This window comes from Hyaena hyaena, unplaced genomic scaffold (assembly GCF_003009895.1).
Source record: "Hyaena hyaena isolate Hyena2069 unplaced genomic scaffold, ASM300989v1 scaffold_529, whole genome shotgun sequence".
NCBI lineage: Eukaryota > Metazoa > Chordata > Mammalia > Carnivora > Hyaenidae > Hyaena > Hyaena hyaena.
Window position 1 is genome coordinate 255,825 of NW_024081162.1, and position 20,355 is coordinate 276,179.

Here is a 20,355-nt window from a genome sequence, read left to right on the forward strand (position 1 = left end):
TTTAGGATTACTGACAGAGCCCCAAATCTGTGCGAATGATCAAGATAGATAAAAAATAATGAGAACAACGGGATACAATAGAAAACAGATGTTGAAAGGGAAGGAAGGATGATAAGCCAATGCAGCTGATGAAACAGAGATGGCGACGGGAAGGGAAAGAAGAGAACTGCCAGTGATTTCAGAGGGGAGCTAAGTTCAGGCGGTCTCTCCATGTACCTCCTCTAGGCTTTAAGGATTAAATCAGCTTCTTCCACTTCAAGTGTCTACCGTGCAGCATCCTAAACCCCAAGTGCCCCTAATTCAACTCAGGAGGTTCTCTGCACGGTAAGAGAGGCTATGAGGTGAGACGCATGGGGGATTTATGTCAGGACTCCTGGTCTCACGAAGATTACACTCTGGATTACAATATTATTTAGTGCATTTATGTATTACTTATTTATGGTGAATGCCTTTCATGCTGCTCTGGGCTCACAATGTCAGACAGGGCAAGATCCGTGGGAAGGGCAAGATCGCCCAGGATTAGGTCCCGTGTTTCAGCAAAAGAAACTCCCTGGTGGGTGGCTGTCTTTGAACTTGTCTTTATAGAAGAAATGCAAGAGGTCAGGTGTAAAATTTGCTGTGGTTAAGGTATTTACAAAACAGTGATGTTTTTAAGGAAGTTTTCTTTTTTTACAGTTCTTTAAACTGTTTTAATAGAAGCCTTAATAATGTGGCACAAAGGCTCTGTTCCTGTCACCCCTCACCAACTCTACCCTTACCCCAGGGCCTTTGTGGTGCTATTTGCTTTTACTCTCCCACAGAGGCTTCATTTAAACTAGTCCCTTCCATCTTGTGCCTTTGCCCATCCTTTTATCTGAAGAACGTGAAGACTTTCCTTTCTTCCGAACAGCATCCAAATTTGGTATACTCTGTGACCCTGCTCTAGGACCCCATCTTTCACAAGGTCATCTCTGGCTTTTCAAGACCTTTCTATGAACTTCTCTATTATTATTACTAAGAATAATTGCAAATAATATTACATAACAACCACCACCATTACAGTGAGAGTAGCTAATATTTTCTGAGCATTCTTTCAGCTCCACACATATGGCCATGCTTCACATATGTTATTCATTTTATTCTATCCTCCCAACAGTGCTAAGTTAGGTACTATTTTTATCCACATTTTTCAGAAAGAGAGAAACTGAGGGGCACCTGGGTGGCTCAATTGGTTAAGCATCTGACTCTTGGTTTCAGCTCAGGTCATGATCTCACGGTTGGTTTGTGAGTTCAAGACACATGTCGGGCTCTGCGCTGACCGTGTGACGTGAAGCCTGCTTGGGATTGTCTCTCTCTTACTCTCTCTGCCCTTCCCACATGCTCTCTTGCTTTTCTCTCTCAAAATAAATAGATAAACATAAATAAAGAGAGAAACTGAGACTTTAGAGAAATTAAGTGAGCTTCCAAATGATATCCAGTAAGTGACAGGGGATTCTTGTATCATCAATTTAGCATGTAATTATGAAATAATCATTTGTGTCTCTTGCTATTTATTGCACAGTTATTCAAATATTTTAAATATACTGATGAGGAAAGGGATTATAGTAAAAAGCAAAATTGGGGTTTCAAATATAAAAATGGGCTCTTTAGTTAATCCTGTCATTGATATTTTAGGGTTTGGGCAAACTCATGAGAGTACTGCGATTGAGCAGAGAGAAGCTGAGAATGTACCTACGAATAAAGAGAGAAGAGTGATATCCCAGAAGGCCACTGGACATTACCTGGGACCAGTGGTGGTTTGTAGGTTTAGTTCACAGATGAAGCCCTTACAGGCCTGTTCCTCTAGAGCTCACCTCACTCTCTCAGGCCTTCCTTTTCTTTAAAAAAATTTTTTTAATGTTTATTTATTTTTTAGACAAAGAGAGACAGAGTATAGGTGGAGGAGGGGAAGAGAGACAGGGAGACACAGAATCCGAAGCATGCTCCAGGCTCTGCGCTGTCAGCACAGAGCCCAACGCGGGGCTTGAACCCATGAACCGTGAAATCATGACCTGAACGGAAGTCAGACGTTTAACCGACTGAGCCACCCAGGCATCCCCCTCCCTTTTCAATTCAGAACAAAAAAATAGCAGAAAAGAACACATGTATTTGCAAAAGTTACAAAAAGAATGAATGGCAAAATCAATGTCTCTAAAACTTTTTAGTTTCTCACATAGAACATTATTCATTTTTATAATGTTCTGTAATAGGATCATAAAGTTCCAGAGTTAGACAAGATACTGTTGAATTGCATTCATTTATAGATGAAGAAATTCCATCCTCATGGTTTGGTCAAAGCCAAACAGTTATTTAATGGCATTTCTGTACTTCCTAGGTCCTAGTTCAAAGTTTTGTTCATGGGTCATTATGATCCACAAATACAACTAATTTCATAGGCAAATTCATACATGTCTGTTTATATCTGGGATATAGATGGTGTTCTCCAAAGACAATTTTACCCTAAATGAAAAGAAACAGGAAAAGTAAAAACTTTATTTTTTATTTATTTATTTATTTATTTATTTATTTGAGAGAGAGATTAAGTGAGCAAGGGGCATAGAGAGGGTGAAAAAGAAGAATCCCAGAATGTGCAGAGACAGAAGGAGAGAGGGAGAGTGTGCGGAGCCTGGAGTGGGGCTCAAGCTTACCTGAGGCAGGGCTCCAGCTCACGAACAGTGAGATCATGGCCTGAGGCAAAGTTGGACACTTAACCAACTGAGCCACCCAGGTACCCCAAGAGTAGAAATTTTAAAAAGAAAAATTAGTCACTCAGCAAGTCAACTGCTCCAGCCTTGGTTACTTCACCAATAAAATGAAATAGTGGATTCAAGGTCACTAAGCCAGTAAGAATGTGATAGAATGATAAGAATACTTTTGGTGCCCACGAATTACCCAAGTTGTAGGGAAAGGGGCAAAAAAACTGATATATGTCATGGGAGATAGAAATCCAGAGGAGCAGGAAACAGTGAAGGTTAGGCACGGTCTGGTGACTGCTATAAATGGAAGAAGGGAATTACAAGTATAACTGGATGCCAGTAGAGAGAAGTACAGGATTTCTCAGAATTCTGAATGTAGAGAATGAGAGACCCTCTCGCTAGATCTTCAGAAGATATGTGTAAAAGGAGGGAAAGTACTGGAATGAGTCCTATAGATGGGATGGGTAGTAGTAGCAGCAGCCAGGGAGGATTCTTGGAAAATTCAGAGGGATGAGCATAGCAGTGCTCTGAGCATAGCACAAAAGAACTATCCTCCTTCTCAGGTCCAGAAAGGGTAATAGGAGACAGAAACAGTGTTAGTGAGCACCTGGATGGCTCAGTTGGTTAAGCGTCTGACTTCTGCTCAGTTCATGATCTCGGGGTTGGAGCATTGGGCTCTGTGCTGACAGCTCAGAAACTTGGAGCCTGCTTTTCAGATTCTGTGTCTCCTGCTCTCTGCCCCTCCCCCACTTGCACTCTGTCTCTCAATAATAAATAACATTTTTAAAAAAACAGTTAAAAAACCACAAAACACTGTTAGAGAGCATTAAGATCAGGGGTATATATCATTTTGCTAATTCATACTGACTAACAAACCTATTTGGTGATTCAAATACAGCCAGGTTTCAACCGGATTTTCTATTTAGTTTCTCTTCATTTTTTGCATTAAAAACATGCATTCCATGTTGAAAGAGAAGAGCACAGATGAAATTAAGTATAAAGGACTAGTGAAATGTGGTTTTGTTTTGGTAGAGATGACCTTTCTGTTTCTCTGACTCTACTTTTCCTAATAAAATATTTGATTTACATGGTTTAGAGGCATTAAAAAAAAAAACAAAACAAAACACTGTGGATTCTATCCAAAGACTAAAGTACTAATTTATAGTGTACTAAAAGAAACCTCCCAGTTACAAAACACTGTGGCTTTTATCATTTATACATAAATAACAACATACTGAAGCATAGGGAAAAAAGATAAAATGGGGATTTTACAAGCATGTAAAACATACAAAAATTTGAGGAAAGTACAGCAAGTCCAGAAAATTTGCAGCAATGATTCAGAGGCAGCCACTCCTCAAGAGATCTTGCACTTGCATTTCCTATCTACATTATGCTCTTCTAACATTTTCCTGACTTAGTTTTGAAGAGGAGCTCATGCATAAGAAAAGAATGGGGAAGAGGTTCTAGTACAGAACCTACGGTCAACTGTTGTAGTCCATCTTCACTTACTTGTAGCATTTTATTTCATGTTTTGAACACACATAAAGCCATATCGGCACATATGAGAGACATCCAAACACTTTATCTTAGGCCAACATGTATTTAGAAATAAAACACAATTCTCAAAAGTATATCATAGGAATGTAATGCGATACTGAAAAGCTTCCACAGAGAGGACTACTTAAATTTCTTTCAAGAATAAACATTTTTAAAAGATACTGAGAAATGTAAATATATCATTGTTAATAATATGAAAATTATTATAAATTAACTTGTTACTAATACAGTATTGTTACAGTAAAATAACAAAGAAGCAGGTTCTTCAGGGGCTCAGAAATGCTGGACCAAATTTTCATACTTGGGATAAGCACTGAAAATGGATATCCCTGTACAACCTCCCTTTTATTTTTAATTTTTTTTTACATTTATTTATTTTTGAGAGACGGAGTGAGACAGAGTGTGAGTGGGGGAGAGGCAGAGAGAGAAGGATACACAGAATCTGAAGCAGGCTCCAGGCTTCCAGCTGTCAGCACAGAGCCCAACATGGGGCTCAAACCCACAAACCGTGAGATCATGATCTGAGCTGAAGTTGGATATTTAACCAACTGAGTCATTCAGGCATCCCACAACCTCCCTTTTATTTTTACAATGATTCTTCATGAAAGTGGATAACTTAAAAGTGTATCATCTGTGATTCAGTAACATTCACAACTCTTATAAAATTTATTTACTAAGACTATAGCTCCTCCAACTCACTGTAATAGCTCTGATTACCCCATGACCTGTTATTCTGACAAGCTTTGAAGGAGAAAAGTATAGAAAGGCTTTTTGATGAAAAAAAAAAAAATTATAGGTACATTTATTTCGTTTTCATTGGCTTCTTTTAAATTTTCATTTAAAAAAGAAAAAATTCCTGGGGTGCCTGGGTGGCTTAGTTGGTTGAGTGTCTGACTTCGGCTCAGGTCATGATCTCACGGTTCATGGGCTGGAGCCCCATATCAGGGTCACAACTGTCAGTGGAGAGCCTGCTTCAGATCCTCTGTCCCCCCCTCTCTCTGCCCCTCTGCCACCCGTGCTCTATCTCAAAAATAAATATTTTTAAAAAATAAAGAAAAAATTCCTTTGAAAAACATCGTCTCAGTAAATGATCAGGTCACTGCTACAGTTGTAGCAATCAGGTTATACAGTTTTAGTAAGTTTTTTTCTATGCTATTCCACTGGAGATTCTCTAATTCTTGTAGTGCTGAAGATGGAGGTGGATATTCAATGATGAACGCATCTTCAGTACAAAATGCTGCCACCACATCAACCAACAAGAGGCTGCATATATACGTGAAAAGGAGAGAAAGCAGAGAAGCAAAAGGGAGAAAATGACTTGTCAAGCACCAATGTCCTCACGTCACTGTAGGAGACCTAGGCACATTCAGGACAGTTGCTTCCTGGATTGAACACAGCCAGTGAATACTAAGTTCTCTTTTTCTGCTATTCCATCGTTTCAGATGGCCTGTCTAGCCCCAATTAGTGCTAAGTTTACTATGTCTTTGTCTTCACACAGGAACAATTAAGGGAAGGAACATAAAGCTAGACACTTTGAGTAGTTTCCTAGAAAAAGGTGAAAGGTCCTGTGCATTTGCTGCCATGTTTAAACTCAGTTGATAATTCACTGAAAGGTAATGCACGTTACAGACTTCAGAGAAGAGTGGAGTTCATGGGTGGGAGTGTTACTAGATGCTGGGAAAACATACTCTGTCTGGCCTGTTTAGCTCAATGCAAATGGCCTCTGGGTCTCCTGGAAGACATCCTCCTAGATGCTTAGCGCCAGGGCCATGCAATCTAATGCTTGATTGCTTCAGCCCTGTCTTAGTCTGTAAGTGTGTCTCTTACACAGGTTTTCTTCTATCCAAGAAGGTTTAGGCAACATTTAAAAAGACAGACCACGCGACTGATTTAGGTGGAAGGCAGTTCAGTTGCAGCAGCACTTGGAAGCCTAGGCTTTAGAGAGTGGAGGAGACAGTGACACACAGGAAGAAAAGGCAGTGGGGATGGATATAAGGCAGCCACAGATATAACATCAACTTCACACTTTTTAAATTTTTTTTTAATGTTTTATTTATTTCTAGGAGAGAGAGATAGAAAGAGAGAGACAGTGTGAGCAGGGGAGGGTCAGAGAGAGAGGAAGTCACAGACTCTGAAACAGGCTCCAGGCTCTGAGCTGGCAGTCAGCACAGAGCCCGACGCGGGGCTCGAACCCACGAACCGCGAGATCATGACCTAAGCGAAAGTCGGACGCTTAACCGACTAAGCCACCCGGGTGCCCCAACTTCACACTTTTTTAAAAGTTTATTTATTTATTTTGAGAGAAACAAAGAAGGGGCGAACAGGGGAGGGGCAGAGAGAGGGGGAGAATTCCCAGCACGTTCTGCGCTGTGAGCAAAGAGCCTGACAAGGGGCTCCAAACTCATGAAAGTGTGAGACCACAACGTGGGCTGAAATCAAAAGTCAGACCCTTACACCGACTGAGCTAAGCTACCCAAGTACCCCCACACTTTTTTTTTTTTTTGAGCTTTTCCTGTCGTTAGCCATAAGAGGCACATTTTTTGTTTCCATTTCTGTTCTCTCAGTGCTTACAAATATCCTTACCAAGCAACAGGACCTGACTTGCTAACTTGACTCTTTGCTCAAGGTCACTTATATTAAAACTTGCTAAATTAGAGAACTAGAGAAATGAAGGATATAAGAACCACTGGGGAGAATATTCACTGTGGAACCCTGTGTCTCATCTGGAGCCTGCTGTATACTGCTGCTGCCCTCCAGTTCCCTCAATGAAGATCTTCAACTAAGCCAAAGAGAAACTGTTCTTTAGGAGAATGTGGCTATCTAATGGCTATCAATGCTAAAGTAGAGAAACATGAACTGCAATACATTAATTCTTATTAGTGAAAGATAACCAAATAATAATACATGTTAATTACGCTTATTTATGCATTAAATTTCTTTAATGTTTATTAATTCTTGAAAGGGGGGGACAAAGCATGAGTGGGGGTGGGGCACAGAAAGAGAGGGAGACACAGAATCCAAAGCAGGCTCCAGGTTCTCAAGCTGTCAGCACAGAGCCTGATGCGGGGCTCAAACTCATGAACTGTGAGATCATGACCTGAGCTGAAGTCAGATGCTTAACTGACTAAACTACCCAGGATGCATTTTAACTCATTTTGTTTTTTTAATACGTTTTAAGTCAACAAAATTTTTAATTCAATAGACATTTGCTGAATAGCTACTATAAGATAGCTTTCTGCTGAGGTACTGTGGGATAAGTAAACAAGACGTTCTATGGTCTTTGGGCATTACAAAGCCTTGTAGGGGAACTAATCATGGTACACAGTATCCCAGCTCATGAGTTACTGGGTGTGTGATCTTGCCTAAGTTACTTAATTCTCTAAGCCTCTGTTTCTCCACACGTAAAGTGGAAAATAAAATGTAAAGTGTAAAATAATAGTTCTTACTTTGCAAGATTATTGTAAAAATTAAATGATAGAAGTACAGTTCCACATAATAAGCACTTAATAAATACTAGTTGTTATTGTTCTGATTTTTTTAAGTTTATTTATTTTGAGAAAGAGAAAAAGAGAGCATGAGACAGGGAGAGGCAGGGAGAGAGGGAGAAAGAATCCCATGCAGGCTCCACTGCCAGCGCAGAGCCTGACACAGGCCTTGAATCCACAAACTGTGAGATCATGACCCGAGCTGAGATCAAAAGTCAGATGCTTAATGGACTGAGCCACCTGGGTGCTCCTACTGTTGTGAATTTTATTATAATATATATTCAGCATAGAGGCGTGAGGGTTTGTTGTCCAATATACATTCATAAATACATTTCAGAGAGATTAATGCTTTTCAGTAAATGAATACAAAATTTCCAGTGTTATGATATTGCCTCAAAGAATAAGGTAAAAAAAAAAAAAATATATATATATATGTATATATTCTACCATATCACTATTTTGTAATAAGAGTTCCAAAATATTATAGAACAAAGAACAAAATATAACTAATAGATTTCATGTCTACATCATATTTATATAGTATCTATATACTGGGTCACTGAGATGGTAGCTCAGTGAACATGGCCTCTGACATCATTGTTCTAAACTGACTGAATAAACAGCAATTAGAGAAATGCTGCTGATTTCAGAGGTATGCTATGAAGATCTGAAGCTCAGGGTTTCTGTTTGGGTGAAAATAATCGTAGGGGCATCTGGGTGGCTGGGTTGTTTGAGCTTCTAACTTTGGCTCAGGTCATTATCTCAGAGTTCATCAGTTTGAGTACCACACTGGGGCTCCCTGCTGTCAGCACAGAGCCCTCTTCCTCTGTCCCCCTCTTTCTCTGCCCCTCTCCTGCACTTGTGCATGTGTGCGTGCGCTCTCCCTCTCTCAAAAATAAATAAACATTAAAAAAAAAAGAGATGAATCTTAAACTAAGTGCAGGGTATCATCATATTGGGAGAAAAGTAGTTAACATCACTAAACATCTATTATGTGCTAAAAACGTAAAGTATTTTTTGTTGCTTTCCACAGATGCCTTATAAAGTTAAGTAGTAGCATCCTCATTTCAGAGAAACAACTTGCCAAAGATCACAAAACTAAAAATTAGGACAGTATTTGTATTCCAAAGTATTTTATCCCACTATTTCATATAATTTCTCAAGTTGGAGAATGCTATTTAAAATTCTGCAGGGGAAAACAGTGACACAGAATTGATTTATTCAAAAGGATGAAGACAGAACTTCCTGGATCCATCCTACATAAAAGATTTTTTTTTTAACTTCAGTTTATATTTGAATTCATGCCATTTAAACTTCTTTCATTAAAATTTTAGTTGGCATTTTTTAAATCCACATTTTGAGAAGGAGTCCTATGTCCTAGAGCAGTAACTTTCTGGAACATGCAGCCTTTAGTTTCTCTTTGGTGTGGATTATCTGTTTTTCTTATTGGTTTATTTCAGTTTTGTGAAATAGGTATGAAGATCTTGTGTGTGTGTGCATGCATATGTGTGATATACAGCATGCATGTGTGATATACAAGACATCAAGTTCCCTGTTCATCAGCTGACCTTAAGAAATTCCAGGCACAGGGGCCCCTGGCTGGCTCAGTTGGACAACCACGCAACTCTTGATCTCAGGGTCGTGCTTTCGAGTCCCACAGTGGGTACAGAAATTACTAAAATAAAAATAAACTAAAAAAAAGTTCCAGGCACAGATTTCCTCAGTGTTCCCAGGAGCACCAGCACAGTGCATAGGTCTTAAAAGGTCACCCAGTCCATATCTGATGACTTGCAGCGGCTCCAAATATATTTATCAACATACATTCAGTTTACATTAAAACTTTATCAGATATTTGTTGAAATAAATTTATTGAGATTTTTGCTCCTGGTTTTGATGGAATTTATATCAGATTAACCCTCAGTGAGTGGAATTCTACAAGCTGGAGAAAATACTTCGAAACACACATATACAATAATACAACAACACACACAGTAACAAAATAGCAGATGAAAGCCTTCCGAACAGCTAATACTTGAGGGGCAAAGATCCTGTATGGAAGCAAAACCCCACTGAGCAGGGAGCCCTACATTCACTGAGCAACACCCCCCATTGCCTTTTCTTTTTTCCTTTAGGGAATTTTCCAGTTCAAAGTGAGATGCCTAGAGGCAGAACAGGAAGTTGCAGCCTGGACCAGCAGCAATCTGAGTAGGCTGGGGAGACCAAAAATTAGGGTTCAAATCTACTAAGGCGATCAGGACTTGAGGGGCCAAGATTCTGAAGCAGAAGAGAACTATAAAGGCATTTGCCACTTCCAAAACTGCCTTTGTGTGGGAGGAAAGGCTAAGAAACTACTCGAATCCAGCTGCTTCCACTGCGAAAAAGCTAAGCAAAGAATTCAGCAGTCTCACAGCACCAGATAATGAAGAAATAGAGCCCGAAGACTGCCATGGACAAAGAATTCCAGTGAACATAGTAGGTTTTCAGTTGAGCCACTTGGATGCCCCCCCCCACCCCCCAACAAACTTTTACTTTTCCCCAAGGGAGGAGGCAAACTATAAATACATTAGCCATCACAAAGCCTGAAAGCCAGGTGCTGCTGGACCCTTGGGAATTTTCCCTGGAAAAGCTTTTGTTTGGCCCACACCCTGCTTACTTTTTTCATTTGTATGCTTTTAGGAAGGGTCTAAACTCTCCAGTTCTACAGTCCTCACCAAACCCTATACAGTCTCACAGTAAGCTTAAATCACTCACATGAGTTACCAGCTTGGACCCGAAGGCATGCACTACACATTTAAAAGCAGATGAGTGACTACAGAAGATTCATGTTATAAAATAAACATTGTGATGGTGGGCACAGGGGAGCTATGGCACCTATATGTAGGGAATACCTCCATGTGAGTGGATGAGATCATTCACGGGGAGAATCAGTGGCTTAAGAGAGGATTTAAAGGCTAAGCTTACTAATCTCTATTTGGCCTCTCATTTGTCTTCATGTAGTTCTGGAGATAACTATTTCTTTTGTCCATTTATTCTTTTATAATATTTTGTATTTATAAAGCATGTAGTTTACAAATTACATTTTTACACATACTGTAATATAATCTTTAGGACAAAGTTTAGGGCATTTTTGGATTCTACCACCATTTGGAAAGTTGGTAACTAAAACTCGGAGGTGTCAATTCTTTTAGAACAATAGAGTTTTTATGACACTTAACTAACTGCATGCTCATTCCACTACATCTGGCAGCTCAACAATGAATTTATCATAAAATACACATATGAAAAGTATTTACTGAAAAGATGTATTGTTCCCATCCCAATATTTGAGGAATACAAGAGACAAGAATAAAATTTTACACCCTGAAAAAATTATGAATTAACACGAAAGCAAAGAATCTGGGGGTGAGACGGTGGGGTGGGGAGAATGGCCCCAAATGTTAATTGTTTGCTTTCTTCTCCCAAAACTGTTTTAACAAAAGGAGATATGTTGCTTGTTTATTCTAATTCTTGTAGGATTGTGATTTCAAGGATCAGAGAGACTAGATCTTTTCACTGGTGAGGTAAGGGCCCACTGAGTCCAGGAGGGCATGCTGCATGGTTGAAATGCCAAAAATGTGATCACAGAGGACACAGAAAAAGTTCTGAAATGGCAGCATTAGGGCAGGAGAAGTGGTGACAGCTGTTTTGCAAGGATGAAGCCAAGTGTCAAAAGGTAGTCTATATAGTCACCTCCATTACGAAAACTATATTCGTGGAAGATATCCATTGGCAGATCAGACCCTGACACTTATTTACAGAACTTAGTACAAACAAAAGTAAAAACCCTGCAGTCTGTCTCTGGCCAATCAACAGGGTAATAAGGAGGCAATGTTAGATGCTGTCATTCATTGTCAAATAGAGTTAAGAAGTTTATATAGGAAAACAGAAAGATGATTCTCAAGCCCAGATGTTACTGAACATTAGACAGCGGTATGACCTAATCAAGACAATTTAAATATACCTCCTTGTCTTAGCTTCTGTATATTTATTTGTAAAGTTATAGAAATGTTCTGGGATGTTTTGAAGAGCACACCAGGCATTCATTAGTCTCTCCATCTCACGCCAGAAAACGAGTGTAGCTATTTTTTTTTTTTTCACTGAACTTGACATGGCTCTGGGACAAATCAATGAAAGAGTCCCAACCTCCCCTGGCTTCAACATGTTTATTCCAGGGTTTTCTGGGAAGATTGCTTTTCCACTCTTCATGAATAGTTCATGTGCTAGTCTCCAATGGAAACAAAGTGACATTTCTTATTACTGTTGGCTGTTGGAAAGCAATTGCAAAGGGAGTGCCTTGAAACAATTAGTCCTCTGTAACTGATTATTTAACAATGTGTATTTCCCAAGAGCTGTTTATCCTCAAAAGGAAGCAGCCAAGACTAAATATGTGCTGTATCTAAGCCGACACCTGCACTGAAGCCCTCTGGATGCTAAGTAGGAGTTCTCACAGAAGAAAATTAAAGGAGGATTATTAATTTTCCTCTCTATTCTGTTTGCAATGGACTCTACATTTTCCTGAGCAAAGAAACATGTTCCATTTCTTACGATACCTCAAGGACTACTTTCATTTGGGAGAATTTCTTCATAAGAGAAGGCATTAGTTTTAAAGCTGAAATTCAATATATAACAACAAGAGATACATAGAAAGCAAGGAAGGAAGAAAGTAAATAAGAAGGTAAAGGTAAAGGAGGAGGGAAGGAAAGAAAGAGAGAGAAGGAAAGAAACAGGGAGAAAAAATGAAACATTATTTTTCTGTATTAGAAGAATCTTTAGGTGTTCAAAACACTCTAGTTGGAGTGGTTTGGTGACCCAGTCTTGATTTCGTCTCAGTTCATGATCTCACAGTTCTATTCCAGGAGATGAAGTCCAGTTGTTAGTGCACAGTCTACTTGGAATTCTCTTTCCCTCTCTCTCTGCCCCTTCCCCACTCAAGCTGGCTCTCTCTTTCTCTTCTCTCTTTCTCTCAAACTAAACATTTAAAAAACCCTCCAGTTTTTTTTTATACCACCAAAAAGCAATAAAAAATAGAAGAAACTGTTTCCACCTTTGAGTTACTTATTTCCCAGCCACTTGGCTGTTTAAGACATGGAGCTAGGAATAAAAATGATTTTAACCAGCTGATCTTAAATTTGAACACAGGCTGCGTATTTTTAGCTACAAATTCCATGTTGTAACTCCCTTCTCTGAAATAGCGAATGGCTCAAAAATTGCCAGGGAACATCTCGAGACCAGATGCTTGTATAAACGAACATGTATAAGCCAGTTACAGAGAGACAATCAAACAGGACTCTGAACAATGTGGTCTCATAACTCACATACTGAGAAGTGTCAGATCCCAATACTATGTCAAGTTCGGCTCCCTTGCCAGCTTCTGCATTCCGAGAATGCATTTCAGTTTTTGGAAAGGTTCTTCTATCTATGTGAATCTTCTCCAAAAACTTGTTTTCCAGCATCTTCAAGCAGCTCATGCCTGATAATGCTGGTGACCCTTATTGTCCTATATGGGATTTCCTACACATGTGAAAACATTGTCAGTTAGTGAGACAGCCCTAGAAGAAAATCTGAAATAAATGGCGTATTTAAGTCTGAAGCTGACTGGTTCTGGCTAAAAATAGAAAAAACTTTAGAACATAATTAAGCTAGGAGTGATACGCAAAATGTGTGAGGTGTGTGGCACCAGCACTGACCAGTCAGAAGGGCTGCAGGTCTAGAGCTGGAGTTAGGCTACTGGAGGCTCCCTATCTGGCTGCGCATTAGCCTTTCAGCTGCTGGAAGTTTGGGGATGCTCCCAGATTATGCCTGGGTCATAGGCACAGAGCTAAAACACTAGCTATTTACATATCGTAACAACTGATAGGGTTTGAGTAATGCCTAGCAGCTGAGTATCAACCCTGGTGATTATTCCCATTATTGTTAAACACTTTGGATATACCTGGGACTAAACAGTTTAAGAAAGCTGTGGTGCATAAACCTTAGCACACATCTTAGAAATAAATTCAGTTCAATTAAAAAAATAAAGGGTATTGGATTAATGGATCAGGGAATTAAAAAAAAATTACATGTGGTCCCTTATGAATTTTTTGTGGACTATAGAGACATTTGGTTAAATGACAGATAACACGGATATTCATAAACTGAGGTCACACCAATGAAGTGTCCCAGTGGTTTGACAATATATGTCTTTGGTCTTGTCCCAATTTATATCAGTAAACAGGAAATTCAGAAAATATGTATAGTGGACATCTGTTACACTGGCCCTCCTACCACTGCTGTCCCTCTTTTATTGATAAAAACATTTCCTCTGGTGGGAATTCCATGCTATGTAGTTTTTGTGAGAACAATTAAACTCCTTCTACTGATGGAGACTGCTCATGACCCAGGTCTGGCCAGAGAACTTGTCACATGTGACTGGTTTCTACAGTCTGTGATCCAAGGTGAGGGTGATTTAAGTCCTAAAGGACTTTCCCACTGAAAAAGAAGCTTCTTCCATGCTGGGGCTAGAAAGCTGGTAGGAGGTGAGTCTTGCACTGGTGTTGCCCACCATGGTCAATAAGATTAGTAAGCAATAAAAATAATAGCAGACAAATTTAGAGTAATTTTTCTAACCTCACTTTGCATCGTATCCATCATGCTTTATAAAACACTTCATAAACATTTTCTTTATTTTTTCACATTTTCTTAAATCCTCAAATGTATTAGATGCTTTGTAGTTCAACCCTGAATCTTCAGGAAGTGATCAAGAAATTCCTGATAAAATTTCAAGTGATTGAGATTCTCTTTTTTAATTAAAAAATTTTTTTTGCATTTATTTATTTTTGAGAAACAGAGAGAGAGCATGAGTGGGGGGTGGGAGGGGTGCAGACAGAGAGAGAGACCCACAATCCTTAGCAGGCTCCATGCTCTGAGCTTTCAGCACAGAGCCCGATGCGGGGCTTAAACCCACGAACTATGAGATCATAACCTGAGCTAAAGTCAGATGCTTAATCGACTGAGCCACCCAGGCACCCCAAGATTCCCTTTTCTAAAGCAAAAATAAGCTACTGGGACTGAATCTAAATAAAAAGCTTTTGCACAGTGAAGGAAACCATCAACAAAACAAACAAACAAACAAAAAACAATGTACTGAATGGGAGAAGATATTTGCAAATGATACACTGAATGAGGGGTTAATATCCAAAATATATAAAGAACTTACACAACTCAACACCAAACAAACAAGCAAGCAACCTGACTAAAAAATGGGCAGAGGACTTGAATAGATATTTTTTTTAAAGAAGATACACAGATGGCCAATAGACACATGAGAAGATGTGCAACATCACTACTCATCAGGAAAATGCATATCAGAACCACAGTAAGATACCACCTTATGCATGTGAGCATGGCTGCAATTAAAAAAAAAAAAAGGCAAGAAATAACAAGTGATGGAGTAGATGTGAAGAAAAAGGAACTCTCATACACTGTTGGTGGGAATGTAAATTGGGACAGACACTGTGGAAAACACTAAGAAAGTTCTTCAAAAATTGAAAAATAGAAATCCCATATGACCCAATAAATCTACAACTGGGTATTTACCCAAAGAAAACAAAAACACTAATTTGAAAGATACATACACCCCTGTGTTTACCTCAGCCTTATTTACAATAGCCAAGATATGGAAGACTTAAGTGCCCAATGATGGACAAATGGATAAGGAAGATGTAATATCTATATACAATGAAATATTATGCAGCCTTACAAAAGAATGAGACTGTGCCATTTGTGACAACATGGACGGACCTAGAGAGTATTATGCTCAATGAAATAAGATAGAATGTGAAAGATAAACACCATATGATTTCACTTACATGCAGGATCTAAAAAAAAAAAAAAAAAAAAAAGAATAAACAAAAGCAGAACCAGACCTATAAACACAGAAAACAAATGGATGATTGCCAGGGGTGCAGAGGGGTGGGAGGATAGGCATAATGGGTAAAGAGAAGTGTGAGACACAGGCTTCCAGTTATATAAAAGCCACAGCAATGAAAGGCACAGCATTGAGAACATAGTCAATGATACTATAATAGCATTGTACAGTGACAGTAGCTATACTTATGGTCAACACAGCATAATGTATATAGAGATGTTGAATCACTATGTTGTACACTTGAAACTAACGTAACATTGTGCGTCAACTATACTCAGGTAAAAAATCAATTTTTTTTAAGATTCCCTTTTTTAGGGTGCCTAGCTGGCTCAGTTGATAGAACGTGTGACTCTTTTTTTTTTTTTTTTAATGTTTTATTTATTTCTAGGAGAGAGAGAGAGTGAGCAGGGGAGGGTCAGAGAGAGAGGGAGACACAGAATCTGAAGCAGGGTCCAGGCTCCGAGCCGGCAGTCAGCACAGAGCCCGACGTGGGGCTCGAACCCACGAACCGCGAGATCATGACCTAAGTGAAAGTCGGACGCTTAACCGACTAAGCCACCCAGGTGCCCCTAGAACTTCTGACTCTTGATCTTGGGTTGTAGTTCGAGCCCCACACTAGGGGTGGAGTTCACTTTGGAAAAAAAAAAAAAAAAAGATTCCCTTTTTAAAATTGCATCAAATAATAAATATATAAAAATTCGGAGTATTTTAAAAGATAACTTTCATCGGTTAGTCTCTGAGCACCTATGACATCATAATAATCTGGATAAAAAATTTAATCCCTGTTGAGCAAAATACAGTAGCCAACCATAAGATGCATACTTTTATAGCTGCAGGTATTGACAAAAGTCAGTTAAAAAGTCAGTTAAAAAATACAAAAGCCAATAAAAAATAATAATAACCATTCAGTCTTCATGGAACACACTTGGAAGATCTTATTACCATATAGCTACATTCTATGAAATGCCCAAGTTGAAGATCTGAGACAGTTTATAAACTAAATGAACTCCAATCAACCCTAGAGAAATCATATTTTTCAAGTGTTCCTTATCAGGCATTTCTGTTAGGAATGATGAACTGAGCACTGGTACCAGGAAGGTACTGGTGTGCCAGAGTGATACAGAAACTCATTGCTTCAATGGTGCCATACAGATGGAATGAAACTCATGAAACATGAGTTTGAGACGTTTTTTGATTTTACGTATATTTAGCTTTGATTAGTTCCTCTAAGAAATAGACCATGACAATTTCTTTTATATCTCACCATGAAATATAGTTTAATGTCCAACAGTCTTCATTTATTAATAAACCTGCATAAATGCTCAAAAGACTTTAACGTGTATATGTGGTTTGATAGGCTCTACTGGCTACCATTTTAACCTTAAGGTTTACATTTATTTAATTGCTGCTGACTGGTTCAGTCATGGATTTCAGGTGTCTAACCTCCATTAAATCTTTCTAATTTCTCTCTAAGCAGTCCGTTTCTTGACCATCTTGTAACCCACCATAGTTTGCTATTTACTTTCTGCCTAGACACTGCTCCATACCTTTTATTACTTTTACATCAAGCTTTCATCCCATTTTTCTCAACAAATCTCTGCTTCTTGACTTTCAGAGAAAAGAGAGAGCATTAGATACAAATTCCAACTTTCCTCAATTCCAGCTTTCAAATGGTTTTCCATGTTTACCTATTCTTCTCTCTTACCCCAGCCTCAGAGAGAGACACATCTCTCCTCCTCCCTTGATCACCTCTGTTCTTCCTGCCCTGTCAGTGATCCTGCGAAAGCAAAGTCTTTTCTCCACTTGTCAGTTTCTCCTTCTTTGTTGGTTCTTTTCCCAAGAAAACAAAAACAAAAAATCTCCTTTGGACCAATCAACCAAACATCCTTCTTTGGCTATTACTTTCTCTCTTTTCCCATTACTCCATTAAGCTTGTTGGGTAAAAATAAGTGCTCCTTATGTGAGGTACTGTACAATTGCTTAATATGTTATGCCATTTAATTAAATCACACCATAATCCTAAACAGTATGTAATTCCCATTTCACAGATAAAGAAACTAAAAAAAAATTTGTATCCATGACTCAACGAAAGTCTACCAGATAGACTGGGGGAGTTAGGATCATGCTACTGTACCAGCGGTTCCCAAACTGTGGTCCCTAGCCCGGCTGAATCAGCATCATCTGGAAAACTGCTAGAAAAGCAAACTCTCAGATCTGCTCTCAGGATCAGAAACTCTGGGTGTGGGACCTACCAATCTGTGTTTCAACAAGCCCTTCACATGATTTTGCTGCAAACCACAGGTGGGGACACTGCACCACAGGGCCCCTCAGTCCTCAGCCTATTTATCTTCCCTGCTACACTTGACAGTTAGTATTGTTTCCTTTTGAAACTTTCTTTCCTACCAGAAACTCCAAAATGTTCTATCCTAGTTCCCTTTCATTAATAATCTCTTTCTGTACCCTGTCCTAAAACCCAGTTACTAAATTATTAATATTATTATAAGATTATTAACTAAAAATAGCTTTCCAATGATTCCCACATCTTAGCAACTCACCAACCTCACTGCATATCTCCTAGAACCCTGTGCCTGATGTGATCTTCACATTGACTAAAGGTGTCGGTGCCCTGCCATTACCTGAGTTCGGCATTTCTAAATGATGTTGCTTTTCCTACATTTTATTGGATAACCAAATTCCATTAATAGTTATCTTTATAATTCTCAAATCTGTCACCTACTCTCCATTCCCAGGTATGCTGCCGCAATATCATAGGCTGGAATATGATAGCAGTCCACCTAACTGGAATTGTTCTACATTTCATTACCTTCCTAAATGTTTCCAGTTATACTTCTAACAAGTAGTACAAGCATGTCATTCCCAATCAAAATTTAAAAAATTTAAAAACTAATAAAATAAAAAAAAAACAAATCAGAACAAAACAAACAAAAACTCGAACTATGATGGCTTCCTACTGCTTAAAAACTGAAGTTTAACTTCCCTTCGGAAGCAAAATAACAGCACTGGGGCCAACCAGCCCTCGTCTGTCCCAGCTTCCAGCATTACCTTCCTAACTGCAAAGGCTTTCTTCCTGCCACCCTCACCCCAGCTCTTTGCTAAATCTCGGCAAGATTAACTACCTTTCCTCTGTGCTGCCCAGACTAACACTGCTTCTCTGCCTGAAATACCCATCTCTGACCATGCAATCATCACTTACTTAACATTAAAGGTGTCACAAACTCATGGGCGGGTAAAATGAATGAATGAAGTCTATTGTGTACAATAAGATCACATGCCCCATCTAAAGGGCGCAGCGATGACTTAGGACTGGTCAATTGCTGCCAAGCAAGTACGGCTACTAAGGAAAAGCCAGAGATTTCTCAGTCTTAAAAGTTTGCAGCAAATATTAAACAATTTAAAGAGGTCTTTAAAAAATATTTTATTTTTTTTATTTTTGAGAAGTAGGGGAGGGCCACAGAGGGAGAGGACGGAAGATGTGAAGCAGGCTTCATGCTGCAGCAGCAAGTTGAATTCACAAACCGTGAGATCATGACCTGAGCTGAAGTTGGACACCCAACCGACTGAGCCACAGAGCTGCCCTCCAAATATGAAACAATTTAAATCACTATTCTGTCCACCATGGTGTGTCCACCAAATAAAATAAATCTGCAGGCTGTCAGTGTGGACCTTGGTGTTAGTTCCACTGGGCCCCAGGGATTCAAAGCTGACCAGACAGAACCTCTGACCTGAATGGCTCACTTCTGGGGCTCATCTCAAATGCGAGCACACGCAGCTATAAACAGGTGCTTTACTCAGCCCTTACCGCATTTTGTTTGCATGGCACCTGCCATAGTGTATTCTAGCCGGTAATTGTTTACTCCCTTGAGTCATCATCACATTGATCATCACATCCTAACCTTCATCCTTGGACTGGTAGCACTAACACAATGTGCTAGCAGCTGGTGCTTGAGGATTTCTGTAGCTATACAGAGACGTCTATGTATCCGCCTGTATCAACTTGATGCCAAACTTTCAAGTTACTTTGTATTTTTTGCCCTTCCTAAATCTGTATTATGATTTGCTTAGGCACTCTGCTGGATGATATGCTGCCACTAAATAATTTGTTTCCATACAATTAAATTGAAATATGCTTTGAGTCTCATTGCAGTTGTATGCTATAATCCTAATAGGTTTTCCTGTACACGTTCCTTGCAAGATGGTGGTCCAAATAAGGACTTTTTAGAGATATCTTTGGTAAATTCAGGAAATTATTTTGGTCTAGGACAGACCTTTTCACTTTGCAAAATAAGGAAAATGAATTCATTTGTTCCATTTGTTAATTTCAGGGTGCAACTTTTTTCCATTTAACAAAAGCACTAAAAAAGTCAGCTTTAATTTTTGCTACAGTTATATAATTCCTAGTTATGCTATCCAAGCACGCTCACAAAACTAATTTAAGCTGGGCATTGCCAGACTTAGAGGATGTCAATCATTTTTCAGTGAACCAAAACACTCTCATTTCACTAAGCACCAGATGTAAGAGTGGACTGCTTGATCACTGCTATCTATTTCACTCCCCAATTGATCTAACTTCTAGATACAGCCAGTGTCCATGGCTACATTCCACAAAGTTTAAAAACATCAATCCTGCTGAAAA

At 39.1% G+C, this 20,355-nt stretch overlaps 1 protein-coding gene across 1 annotated transcript in view; it reads right to left on the reverse strand.

Annotated features, from left to right (window-relative positions):
- ADGRV1 (adhesion G protein-coupled receptor V1) overlaps window positions 1-20,355 on the reverse strand; it is a 500,208-nt gene that overhangs the window by 44,363 nt on the left and 435,490 nt on the right. The gene's annotated exons all lie outside the window — the stretch shown is intronic.